The sequence below is a fragment of the Silurus meridionalis genome, chromosome 18 (genome assembly GCF_014805685.1).
Source record: "Silurus meridionalis isolate SWU-2019-XX chromosome 18, ASM1480568v1, whole genome shotgun sequence".
Taxonomy (NCBI): Eukaryota; Metazoa; Chordata; class Actinopteri; order Siluriformes; family Siluridae; genus Silurus; species Silurus meridionalis.
This window is the reverse complement of record NC_060901.1, coordinates 20,929,147-20,943,342: the sequence shown is the minus strand read 5'-3', so window position 1 is coordinate 20,943,342 and position 14,196 is coordinate 20,929,147.

Below are 14,196 nucleotides of genomic sequence, written 5' to 3'. Positions count from 1 at the left end.
CCATTATTTACCCCAACAAAATTCCAAAATATTCCAAAAATGCCAAATAATTGCCTTCGTACAGAAAACTGAAAACAGGCTGTTACTATAGAAATTATAATACATTGGCCTCTGCCTCACAGCTGGAAATGAAGGAAAAGTTGTTGTTAGAAAGCCGTAATTAGTAATTAGTCTCTCCTTAGTCTCTTCTCCGTCTCGCCTCACTTTGTACTTTATCTCTCATCCGTCTCTCCCCAGTCTCCCCTCACTCTCTCTTCATCTCTCCTCCTTCTCTCCCCAGTCTCTCCTCAATCTCTCTTCAGTCTCTTTTCAGTCTCTCTTCATCTCTCCCCCGTCTCGCCCCAGTCTCCACTCACACTCTCCTCATCTCTCCTCCAACTCTCCCCAGTCTCTCCTCAATCTCTCTTCAGTCTCTTTTCAGTCTCTCTTTAGCTCTCCCCCGTCTCGCCCCAGTCTCCACTCACACTCTCTTCATCTCTCCTCCGTCTTCCCCCAGTCTCTCCTCAATCTCTCTTCAGTCTCTTTTCAGTCTCTCTTTCTCTCCGCCATCTTTCCCTAGTCTCCACTCACACTCTCTTCAGTCTCTTCTCAGCAGTATCTCTCTCCTTAGTCTCTCTTCAGGGGGTCAGGTTGAGGAACAGGTGTGCAAGATTAGTAGATTTTTCCTTCTCTCCTCCTCGCTCTGGCGTCCCGCAGCTCCGTGATTGAAAGCTGCTGGATGACCAGACGAGCGCTCCGTATTCTCTGCTTCGCTCAGGGGGGACTGGAGGTGACAGAAGCACCTGCTGACGGATGAGACCACAATAGATTTCGATCTGATCGACACGGATATGTTGCTCTTGCATGTCGCTACTTTATTTATCTGCTCTAGATGGACAGAAGATAAGCCTCCCTGTGCATTCACAAACGGATGAATATATTTAGAGCCTGGTAAATAAAATGATAATAGTAATTAAAGATTTGTGTACTTACTCTGGAGATAACACTTTCTTAGAGCTAACGTCTGATGTGTTCTTCAAGATCCAGGATGATTTTTCTTATCTTCACGATTATAGGTCTATGTGATCTAGCGGTCAGTGCTTTACAAACTGGACCTTTCTGCATTTACACACACACACACACACACACACACACACACACACACACACACACACACACACACACTTCGCTATCTGAATTCTAATGAAGAGCAACACCAACCCCACTCACAGCTAATCATAGCCAGCTATCTGCAAAGCAAGGCCTCAGAGACAAGCAGCAGGTCTTCAAAGGCCCAGCCATTCTCCTGCTTATCTCCGAGCTCCATCAGCCATTGATTTTCAGCCTTTTGATGCAGTTTTAAAAAGCAAGCACAGCTCCGTACAATAGCGCTGCAGGAACGTGAGAGGCAGCCGAGGAGACAAGTGTGGACACGGCTTTATGCAAATGACGTGTGGGATTGAAGCAACGGTGCATCATGAGACCTTCTCATTTATTTATCTCTCATCTATCTGCAGCTCTATCCATACATCTAGTTGTCTATGGATCAGTTCACAATCAATAAAATGAGCATCTACCCATGTACTCAATATACATGCATCTATCCCTCCATCCATCCACATAATCATTAGTCCTTCCATCCATCCATCCATCCATCCATCCATCCATCCATCCATCCATCCATCCACATAATCATCAGTCCATCCATCCATCCATCCATCCATCCATCCACATAATCAGTAGTCCATCCATCCATCCATCCATCCATCCATCCATCCATCCATCCATCCATCCACATAATCATCAGTCCATCCATCCATCCATCCATCCATCCATCTATCCACATAATTATTAGTCCGTCCATCCATCCATCCATCCATCCATCCATCCATCCATCCATCCATCTATCCACGTAATCATTAGTCCGTCCATCCATCCATCCATCCATCCATCCATCCATCCATCCATCCACATAATCATTAGTCCATCCATCCATCAGTTTACAGCCGATCCACCCATCTGTCCATTCATTCATTTACATATCCATCCATTTATATATTCATCCATCTATCACTTATCCATTCATCCATTAATCCATTCATGTAAATATCCATCAGTCCATCCATCTATTCATTTCTAATAATTTTTTACGTCTATCTCTCCATCCCTGCATACACTCTGGTATTCGATAAAACGAATAAAACCCAGTAATGACTCACATCTGTGAGGATGTCGTAAAGTTCACGGCCGTAATGTAACAGAGGAACAGTGTAAGAGCATATAGATGTGCTCAGATGGAACTAGAAATGGATTTACAGGTTTCTTGTACAAAACAAGTCATTAAACTTAAAGAAGAGCGAATGAGGATTATTGTGGGATGGATGTTAAAAACACACCTGCTCCTTTTTTCCCCCCTTTTTTTAATCCAGTGTTAGCAGCTGATTTCAGAGCTATAAAACACAAAGTGTTGGATTGTACAAAGTCCTGGGGTCAGGTGCAGCAACCGGCTCGGAAAAAGATGGCTGAGAGTGTATTTAGTTTTTTACTCCGCCATTAGATTAGAAATCAACGAGCCGCTTGATGCATTAAGATCCTTAATTAGGAAACTCAATATGAAGCGTCATCTACACCTCTTTATTCATCTTTTATAGATAGATAGATAGATAGATAGATAGATAGATAGATAGATAGATAGATAGATAGATAGATAGATAGATAGATAGATAGATAGATAGATAGATAGATAAATATGGAATTTATTACTAGCTGTACGCACGTCAAATGCATTTCTAAAGGTTTTTTATGTCCATTATCTATCGAACTCGTGCACAGAATCAGGAAAAATCTACCCACTGCACATTCCGGTCATCTTTATTTTATGCTTATCCTTGGCAGCTCTTCTCAATATCTAGTCTTGAGTGTGTGTTCAGAGTCTCTTTCTTCTTCAGCTTGTTTGGTGTGGGTTGAAAAGTGCAGCCTCGCTCTTGTTTTCTGATCGCAGACGAACACAGAGTCGTCATCGTCTGTGATTTTTCTTCCTCTTTTCCCATCCTGTGACGACTTTCCCATTTTTCCGGCTGGAAAGTGACAGGTTGGTGTGGTGCACCTGAGCAATACAGAATGACTGTTACGGGAGCACTGGGAAATATCAACGCGCACTGAGAAATATCATCAGCGAGCTTTGGAAGCGATGTTCTTTGTTCAGGATGAAATGAACGATCAGGTCAGAAGTACAATGGACAGGACTGAGTGTGTGTGTGTGTGTGTGTGTGTGTGTGTGTGTGTGTGTGTGTGTGTGTGTGAGACAGAGGTATTGTATTGTGTGTGTGAGATGAATATATAATAAAAAAAAAAATGTTTTTTTTAACATTCCATTCCACATTTAGTCGCTTTTTATATTAGCGTCCACTCTTCTGGGAAGATGTTCCTCCAGATTTTGTGGATTTTTTATTTATTTCTAAAGTAGGTGAAGAAGTAAGGAGGCCTGGAGTGATGTTCATGCATCTTAAAGGTGTTTAATAAGGTTTGTAATTTAAAGGAGGACACTCACGAACTTCCACACACATCTTCCAACTCAGGGAAAGAAACAGATCTCCACAAAGCTGTTTTTTTTGTGTACAGGGGCGCAATTGTGTCCGTCCGAATTTTTGCTAACAGTTCAGAAAAGAAGCAGATGGGTGTAACAGGTGTCCAAATACTTTTGGCACATAGTGAATGTCGTACCACTCCATTTGTCTTGATGATTGTCCTCCATGTATCTCCCTCTCTTCTTTCCTTTCAGTAAAAATAGTGTACATTAATATGGTCAGGTATTCAGAAGAAGGCAAACAGCACGTTCCTCTGAATGTCTGAATGTGGTACACATCTTCCAGCTTCTTCTTTTTCTTCTTCTTCTCAGGTGTATTAATTGGAAACAAATGACAGAGAAAGATGTAAATAAAAAAAGGATATTTTGGGGAAAAAATCACCACACTTTTGAAATATAGTTTTTGTTTCACTACAAAAGCGCTGGTTTGAATATAAATTACGCCGTTCTTCGTTTTTCGTTTGTTCAAATACCGCATTATTTCCGAATTCAGGTGGAAATATCCTGATATTGTCCTGCTGTAAACCGATTATCCCATCCATTCTTATTTTTGATGTCACACAAATGACAGGAATTATTTAGAGATACTTTGCGATAATCCGATTGTCGTGGATTCTTCAGTGTATTGACTGGTCTTGTCTCTGCCCCCGTTCTCTAATTGGTCTATTTCCTACAGTAGTCACCCGTTTTTTGTTTAGACTTTGAGTAGTTTGTGTGTGTACACTACACGATGGTTGTGTCCTACACATTTTTGAAACATTATGGAATTTAATTTGAGCTTTGACCCGCGTAATTTCCGTCTGCCGTTAATTTATTTGCTTTTCGAAACGTTGCGGCGCTAAAAACTACGTCATCGTTTTTGAAAGCCTGTTTTTCACAGTGCGAAACGTATCCACTTTAAAGAGCGTTTTCCAAAAGCTACATTTTCTTTGACTGGAAACTAGACTGGATCTGCACATATGTGATTGGTTGTTAGTACAGCGCCCCCTCCTGTGTGACTATGCACATGGAAAAATGTCAAAGATTCTCACTTTGACTCATAAAATGTGTAGGAACCCTGATGTCTCGCTTCCTTGTTTGACTTCCTGGTTTAAACCACTTGCTGGGTTTAATTATTGGGTTTTACAGGTTATTTTTCGGCTCGGGAGATTGGCAGTGATTATTAGATTACTCAAAATAAACCCCACGGCCTCCTGCTACAACCATTTACCACATCTTACTTTGATGGTCCTCATTTTGTGTGTTCTGTGATGGAGATAAAATTTGGTCTACAGCCTGAGAGAAAAGTAATTATTCTGTGTTTGTTAAGTGGAAATGCCTACAGTGATTTTATTTCTTTTTGCTACCATTACGTCCGGATGATTTTTGGCCAATTACCACGATAGACGTCCCTACAGACCCTGCCAATTTCTCCTGGCTTATATCTCCAACCTTTTTGACTACGGAAGCTTTTTCTCTCTCTCTTTCTTTCTCCTCTCTGACACTTGCTGTTATACCCTCTAAAGCTTTCAGGAATCCTTCACTACCTTGCTGTCTGTCTTCCGTCTAACAATTGTTCCTGTCACGCTATTACACCTCTACTTCACACTGGCCATAAAAAACAACACTCTCGTCTTTTTCTTGTGCGATGCTCTCAACACTCGTCTTCTTTCCAATTTCTCATATCGTCTCCATTCAAACCCACTCGCCTGCACTCAGATCCTCGCTTTCAGACCTTTCATACGGCTGTGATTACTGTGCTGTTCTCCAGTCTGCCACTGCTACCTATAGTCCCAGCATCACACACTCGGACCTGTGGGATTCAGAGCACCTGGTAGGTTTTGTACCCTTTTCTGGTCACGAGCTTCAGAATGTCTGTTGGATATTTCCATGTTTCTTTAATACTACAACAGAATTTTTGAATCGGGACTGATGTAAAAAAAAAAACATGCTTCATGAAGATCTGCTTTCCTCGGGTTGGATCTGAGTGGCCTGCTATAGAGCTCTGGACACTTTTGGGATGAATGTAAACACCACCTCAAGCCTTCTTACTTCCTCACCTACTGTACATTATTTCTTGACTTTCCTAAGTGGCTGAATGAGATCTCACAAATCTCAATAAAATCTAGTGGAGCATCTTCCCAGAAGAGTGGAGCTCATTATAAGAGTGGATTTAGATGTTCAGAAAACACACACAAATCTCATTGTACACAAACTTTTGTCGATGTAGAGTATTAGACTGGAGTAAAGACTGGAGTAAAATATCGATACACGTGAGTATCATGATATGTTTTTACCAATACTGTATTGATATTTATTTTTTTTTATTCTTCTAATCTCTGAACTCACATCTCTTATGTCCTTGGGGGAGCTGCTGTAAAAACAATCACGTGTATAACTTCTGCCAGTAGTAGTTGCAGTGTTGACTGATGTACGCCGACGGCGATAGGTTTTTTTTTTTTTTTTTTAAGCAGGAAAAATGTTACAAAACATTCGGAGCTTATAAGCAGACGCATCTTAGTTTGTAGCTTAATTATGGATTTTTCAAAATTGATATTCCTAAAATGCGAAATCTCCCAATATATCATCTTGCTTACAGTATCGCAATGTATCGTATCGCAACCCCTGTATTGTGATATATATCATATCGGGCGATTCTTGCTGATACACAGATCTATCATACAGATTACAGCACATCCCAGAGCACAGGGTCAGCCATGATAAGACACTCCTGAAGCATATAATGTTCAGCGCATTGTTCAAGGTCACAACAGTGGCAGCTTGGTGGCGCCTGACCTTCTGATCAGTAACCCATTGAGTTGCAGTAGATGGCTCTTAGGCATGTGGTTTGTGTTTTCAAAGGTACCAGACTGTAGCAAAGCTGGAGAAGTGACTTGTACCTTGACCTTGTATGTTAGAGGTTAGTTCGATCTCCTAGTTCAGTTCGTTTTAATTTGATTTCTATGGTCCTTTTCACAAGTTGTCTCAAAGCAGCTTTATATAATATAAGTGAATGTGTTTATTTCTGATGAGCAAACTTTGGGTATGAGAAAGAAACCTTTAGAGGAACCAGACTTAAACCTGATCCTCATCCGGGTTACAACAAGAGTGTGATTATAAATCATTAAAACAATACAAACACTGAAGAGTACAAAATATCGTGAGCATCGGAGTGTGTGATTATGAGTAATGTCCTTTTTACAGTCAGTTGGAGTTCATAAATTAGCTCAACATCGGAGATCATGATAGATTCGACACCAACTCCAACATGGCAGAGCATTAAAATGCTCAATGATGGAGAAACAGCAGATGTTGAAGGTTATTTTGAGTAAGAGGTTCCTGATAATCTAATTTTGAAAATCTTCATAAAGTTGGATCTCTTGCTGGCTCGGGATTCTTGCGGGGTCGGCATCTTCTCTTCGAAAGTTGTTAATCTTCGTGAGGTGGAACACTACTGGAGCTGGCACAACCTCTAGATGTCTCGGGATCCTTGCGAGGTCGGGGTTCCACATATTCTGACTTGAAATCTTCTCAAACCTCGTGTTTGGAAATCGACCCCAAACTTGACTCACTCCTTATTAGACTATTAGATGATATGAGTAGATTTGTGGTTTAGATGTGGTTCTGATGTGGTTCTGATGTGGTTCTGATGTGGTTTAGATGTGGTGTAAATCCAATTCGATGAACATCAAGGCCTCGGTTTTGCCTGCACATTGGGAGGAAAAGGACCTGTAAAGTGGATTAGTGTGGCCACTATTTACACTCCAGATGTCCTAATGGGCTACGTGCCCAATTGTGTGGCAAACCACTGATACGTGAAATCAAGATAAAGATAAACGCATTATCCATAGCTCACTAGCTAAAGTGCTGTAGGCTAGTTGCGGCATTTCGGTTCAATGTACCGAAAGGCTGGTGCTGCATCCGAAGTCATTACGTGGATTTATGATTTCACCGCCTCGCTGGGAATTCTTTAATTGAAAATACAATACGATTGTTCTCGACCGGGGAAGAAAAAGCAGCTCGTACTTCTTTCATCTGTTCACCGTTTAGGCAGAAATGTGTCTGGAGATATCATAGTGTTCTACAGGTTCTTAGCATGAGAATACAAGATCTCTATAAGAATGCCATGGAAACAGTTCAGCTCCTGCACTTGTGGCAGACGCCCATATCCAGAGCGACTTCAGGGGCCTTGCTCAACGGCCCTGGAGTGGCAGCTTGGTGTAACCCTAACCCAACCTTTCTATTTAAGGTCCAATGCCTTCACCACTAAGCTAAAACCTCCCTCACAGGGTGATTATAACTGTTACGGACTCATTATCACTATTCATGGTGGCATTCGTCTAATTCCAAGTCAACGGGAATGTTTTTGTTAGAAAATGTATATATTTTTGGAAAAACAAATTGGAAAAAGTTTTCATACGTTCCAGTGCCGATGAACAACTTGTGGGGGGGAAAAAACAAATGCGTGGATGCTGAATTCGCAAAACAGCGTCGGAGCAAATTTTCATCCATATCATAAACATATGAACGATCTTCTCTAAAGCAACAAGAAGGCAGAATTTACGTTTAAAACCTACTCTGATTTTACTCGAGTATCTCTGAAGTCATTCATTCTAAGAAGACGACACAGAGGAAAAAAAAACACATCACCCAGGGCTTGAAATTACAGTCTCAGGTATAAACTGCAAATCGTTTAATAGCCATCGGGGACCCTGTAATTCTACCCTTCGGAAATTGCCTCGCTATCTCACCGTTAATCCTACACCGCGCTCTTTTGTCTGATGTACACATATTTCCATCTCCTATTATGTAAATCAGTGTCACTAAAAGCCAATGATCGGCGTCGGAGAAACCTCATTTTTGTAATTTTCTTCTCACCACCCCCGTGCCCCACCAACCCCCTGCCCCCGGATCTCCTTATTCAAAGACTCTCGACACAGCTTGAGGAGCCGCCTGGCCTGGTGTCGTTATGCATTCCATTCACTCGACCATAACTACACTAATTCAAGGAGATGATCAATACTAATTGGTCTCTTTGGAAGGCATAACAGTGGGAAGGGGATGAGCTTGCAGCCGCAGCGCGCTAATGAAGAATTCATGCCGCGTGGCTTTGTGGCGAAAGGTCAGCTGTTAGCGCCGGCGTCTGCTCTCCCTCTTGTCCATTATCTCTCGCTCGTGTCCGTGCTGTTTCTTTATCTCTCTCTCTCTCTCCGTCTGTCTCCCTCACTCTTTCCTTAGTATCTCATAAATTCTTCATTCCTTCCTTTCCCCGAATAGCTTCTCAGAAGGCAGGGGCCTTGGATGAATGACGGTCATAAAGGGATGACTTGTGAGAGGGAGAAAGTCGGAGACCGAAGGGAGGAGGGTGTATATTTTGTGTTGCTCTCAGCAGCCGTGTGATCCGGAGCACCTAGCATGAAGATTGCATTGATAAAGTGTATCAAAGGAGGCCTCCAAACAATAGAGCTGTATTTCTTTTCTTTTCTTTCACAGCACAATGAAGATCATCGCAACGCAGCTTCACTGACAGTGCGGTGCTAACTTAACCCCTCGCAGAGCAAGCCCGGGAAAGAAGAAAGAAGAAACCTTGGGAGAAACTGCTTAGCAGGACGAGTCTGTCCTTGTGTTATTGGAGTTTCATAGGCGAACTCGCCGGCACTCGGATAGCAGGACAGGAATTCAAATTAATGCCGTAGAGACCTGATCTAACGAGGAGGCAGAACTTGTTGACACCATGATGGTCAGAGCAGAAGCCTCAAAATCACAAACAAAGGAGAATCAAGTGCCTCTGGGTTGTGTTTAAACAATGGAAAAACATGTCGGTTCTACCAACAACTCCTAACGTTGAAGACTAATTTTTATCCGAACCCCAAACATTGACAGAAGGAGCCACCGTTGGATTTGCCACATTGGTCTTTCATTGTTTTTATTTTATTTGACATCACTGGCAAAAATCGTGCATTGAACAGACTAGAGGTCGGACGTTTTTTTTTTATCTGCTGCTGAGGCCACGCCCCCTTACTGCGCATTTCTCCATCACATAACGCATCATTTCTTCAATCCTGCATGTCGAAACATGTCCATCTCGGCGAGTATTCACTTAAATAACATAAATATTACATACATTTACGTTTAAAATGTTTTACTAACCATTCAAGTCATTTTATTTTATTTTATCAGGATTAGTTTGGTCAGTTCATGACAAAAAAAAAAATTGTTTTGTGTATGTATACATATATATATATATATATATATATATATATATATATATATATATATATATATATATATATATATATATATAGATAGATAGATAGATAGATAGATAGATAGATAGATAGATAGATAGATAGATAGATAGATAGATAGATACACAAAAACAATTTTTTTTAGTCATGGTATATATATATTTTTTAGTCATGATATATATATATATATATATATATATATATATATATATATATATATATATATATATATATATATATATTTGATACAGTTTACATACATTTCCCCAAATTTCTAATTCGTTCCCATAAATTCCTGGTAAGTTTCCAGCTTGGAATATTTCCAAAATTCCCCGGAAAAAGTACCCCGGTGAAACTTTTCGGATTTTTTTCCATCCCTTTCCCACCCTAAATATGACACCATATCAGGAGTGGAGTTTGAGTGCTTATGCAAGTGCCTGCCGTTTCTTCCTATTGATTTTTTTTCTTTCTCTTTTATCCACAACTCCATGACTACAAGAATCACAGCCGGTTTTAAGCACAAGATGCTTTTTCATCTCCCTTCCCACCAAATTTCACCCCAGTGTCACTCGTTTTTCAGTGACTTCATCTCATTCTCAATCCTATGGTACTAATGGTACTAATACCCCCTCTTCAATATCACCACCCCTCCAAACCCTGCCCCTTCTTCATCCTCCTTTCTCACTCCTTTTTTTTTTTCCTTCTACTCCAAAAAAAAAATCATTCATCCCTTCAGCCCCCGGGACTGAAAGCACTAAACACGGGTGAAAAAAAAAAAGATTTCTGATTAGGTTTCACTTCGGTGCTCTGGAAGAAGCGTAATAATGAAAATACCATCATATAATACGATTTCATACAAAGAGCGACAACAATAAATGCAAATGGAATCTGTGTGCATGTGCACATACTGTATATATGTGAGAGAGTGAGAGAGAGAGAGAGCGAGAGAGAGGGGGAGAGGGGAAAGAGAGAGAGAGAGAGAGAGAGGGGGAGGGAAGAGAGAGAGAGAGAGAGAGAGAGAGGTAGCATTTGGAACTGAAAAGGAAATAACGGTTTTGGCGGCGATTATAATACGGCGTTTTCACCTCCTCTATTTTTTTCAATCGGTTTTAACATTTTAGCCACAAACTTTTCTGGGAAGATGTTCTACTAGATTTTATGGGGATTTGTGTGAGATCTCATTCAGCCATTTAGTAAAGTCAGGCAGTGATGTAGGTAAGGAAATGAGGAGGGTGGGTGTTCACATTCATTCCAAATAGGGTTTAAGCTCTATAGCAGCAGATCTTCTACATACATCCATGGAAAAGCAGATCTTCATGGAGCTAGCTTTGTGCACTTTGTGTCATGCTGGAACAGGATTTAGGTCTCCTAGTTCAAGAGACAGAAACATGACTGTAAAAGTGTACATAGAAAACACAGTCCAGGACTTTGTGAGACTGCAGACCAGGAACAGCCCACAAGAGCTGCATGTTTTCATGTTCTGACCCAGTTGTCTAGACATCACAATTTGTCAAATCCTTACGCCCATTTTTCCTGCTTCTAACATCAACTTTGAGGACAAAATGTTCACCTGCTGCCTAATAAATAAATCCACCCACTAACAGGTGCCATGATGAAGATCATCACTTCACCACTCAGAATGTTATAAGGTCATAATGTTCTACCTGTAGATCTCCTCCAAGCCTTATTTTTATCTTGAAGTTGAAAAGGCAAATGGAAAATATTTTTTGGTTAAAAAATGTAAAAGTACAGCCGGATTTCTAGCACTGGAGACTCCTTCCCAAAAATCCAATCCAAACCCAATCAACAATTCACAGCTACAGAAAAATCACGTTAGTGTGTGTTTCCTATAAACCTGTGATTTGCCCTACTGCCACGATTTCTATCCTGGCACACGTCATTAACCTTTTGACCAATCAGATTAGAGAATACAAATTTTCCATAGATACTTATTCAGGTTAACGAGACACCAATACGACCAATGACATGAGCATACCATGGAATTTTTACATTCTACCAAGTTCTACAACTTCTGTAAATCCCCCTGTTGATGTCCTTCAACCTTCTTATATCCTCTTCACCCAACATTTTTCTCCTTCTCTTCTATCCCGTTTCCTTCTTCACTCCTTTATTCTCTCTCAATCAGCGAAAGAGTGCGATTCATTTAGCCTGAGATCCTATTAGCACTAATTGAGTGTGTGGATGTACGGCATGTTCCTCACTTGTTCCTTTCATTAAATTTTCTCTTCAATTGAACTAGGAGACCCAGACCTGTTCCAGCATGACTGTGCCCCTATGCACACAGCTAGCTAAATGAAGGTGAAGTGCACCTTCTATGAGGTGCATATCTGTGGAAGATCTCGAGTGGCCCTGCTGTAGAGCTCAAACTCTATTTGGGATGAATGTAAACACCACCTCAGGCCTCCTCACCTACTTCCTCACCTACATCAGTACCTGACTTTACTAAGTGTCTGAATGAGATCTCACAAATATCCACAAAATCTAGAGGAACATGTGGAATGGGATGTTCAAAAAACACACAAATCTCATGGCTAGATGTTCACAAACTTTCATCCATATTGTGTACCAGACGGGAGTAAAAAAATATGTATCTCACAAATCTTTACAAAATCTAGTGGATCATCTCCAGAAGAGCAAATGGAGACTCGATGTGGATGTTCAAAAAGAAGTATAACGCAATCTTATGGTCAGGTGTCCATGATTAACCACACTTAACTATTCATTTCTTAATACAACATTAAACAATGGATTAAAAGTTCTGCCAGAAAGCTTCTAAAGCCAAACGTGAGGAACGCGGGTGTAGAGAAAAACAAAAAAGTGTAACCGAGCACTCGTGTGAGGGACGGTAAAAGATAATGGGGTATGAAGATATAGATACACAGTTCTTAGAGTTGTGAGATGCAGGTACATGGGATTTAAATGCGCTTCTTCACTGAAACAGGGAGCTGATGGTGCATCTTCATTAATGGAGGTTTTGGAGGTAATAAACCCTGCAAGCAGATGCATTTGGAAACGCTTTGTAAAAAGAGACGCCGGGAAAAAAATTAGCCCGGTAAGAAGAGACCTCTGGAACTCAGGAAGTTCATCAAGAATATTATTTTATAGTGTATTATTTCATCTATAATAATGTTAGATTTTTACTCCTGGGATGGACCACCACATGAAACAGGAAACACACATGAACACATCAGGTGTAACATTTCCTGTAATTCTACATGACATGACATGAGCCCCAGGTCAGGTGATGGATCTAAATCCCTCCAGGGTCCATAGTAAGATGTTCCTGTAAATATAATGAAAGCCAGGTGAGATGATGAGCACGAGAGATCACAACCAGGAAGTTGACAGGTTCACGATATTGAGTTTTTTTTCTTGCTTGAGATTTGAGCGTCAGTGGAGAAAACCTGGTCTTGAATCTACAACAATCCGTTGCTCCACTGTATTGACCAAACATTTGTGGACAGCTGACCATACAATTGTGCCCTATGTGCTCCGTTTTGATCATCCCATTCCTTTTTCTGGGAAGATGTTCCACTAGATTGTATGGAGATTACTTGGTAAAGTAAGGTCCTGATGTAGGTGAGAAAGTCGAGGAGGCCTCGGGTGGCCTTCACATTGATCCTGAAGATGTTCAGTATTGTTTGAGCTCTGTAGAAGGCCACTCAAGATCTTCTACATCTTCAGGTATGTGTGAAAGCAATTTCTTAAGCCCTCTGTGGAAATAATGCTTTCAGAATGACACTTTACCTTTATGAAGGTATTTTAGACTAAACAGATTGTGTATTGGGACACCATGGGTCTCCCAATACTTCTGGTGATATAATGTATGATTTCTTGCATTGTGTTTTTTTGTGTTGTTCTAATTTACACTACAGACATTTTTCAGTTACAATCTCGGGATGTGCGCAACAATAAAACATGATCTTGACTCACTGATGTACTGACTCACTGATTGAACCTTGACCTGCCATTTATCTTTTAGATCCTGTGGAATGAGACTGATGCTGCTGATTTAGGTAGAAAGATGGATGGATGGATGGATGGATGGATGGACGGATGGATGGATGGAGAAATAGATGGATGGATGGATGGATGGATGGATGGATGGGTGGATGGATGGATGGAGAGAGAGAGAGAGAGAGAGAGAGAGAGAGAGAGAGATAGATAGATAGATAGATAGATAGATAGATAGATAGATAGATAGATAGATAGATAGATAGATAGATAGATAGATAGATAGTTGAAGAAGCGCACACCAATCTTATGGCCAGGTGTCCACATACTTTTTTGTGCATAGATAGATAGATAGATAGAATATTGAAGAAACGCACACCAATCTTATGGCCAGGTGTCCACAGACTTTTTGTGCATCCCAAAAACCCG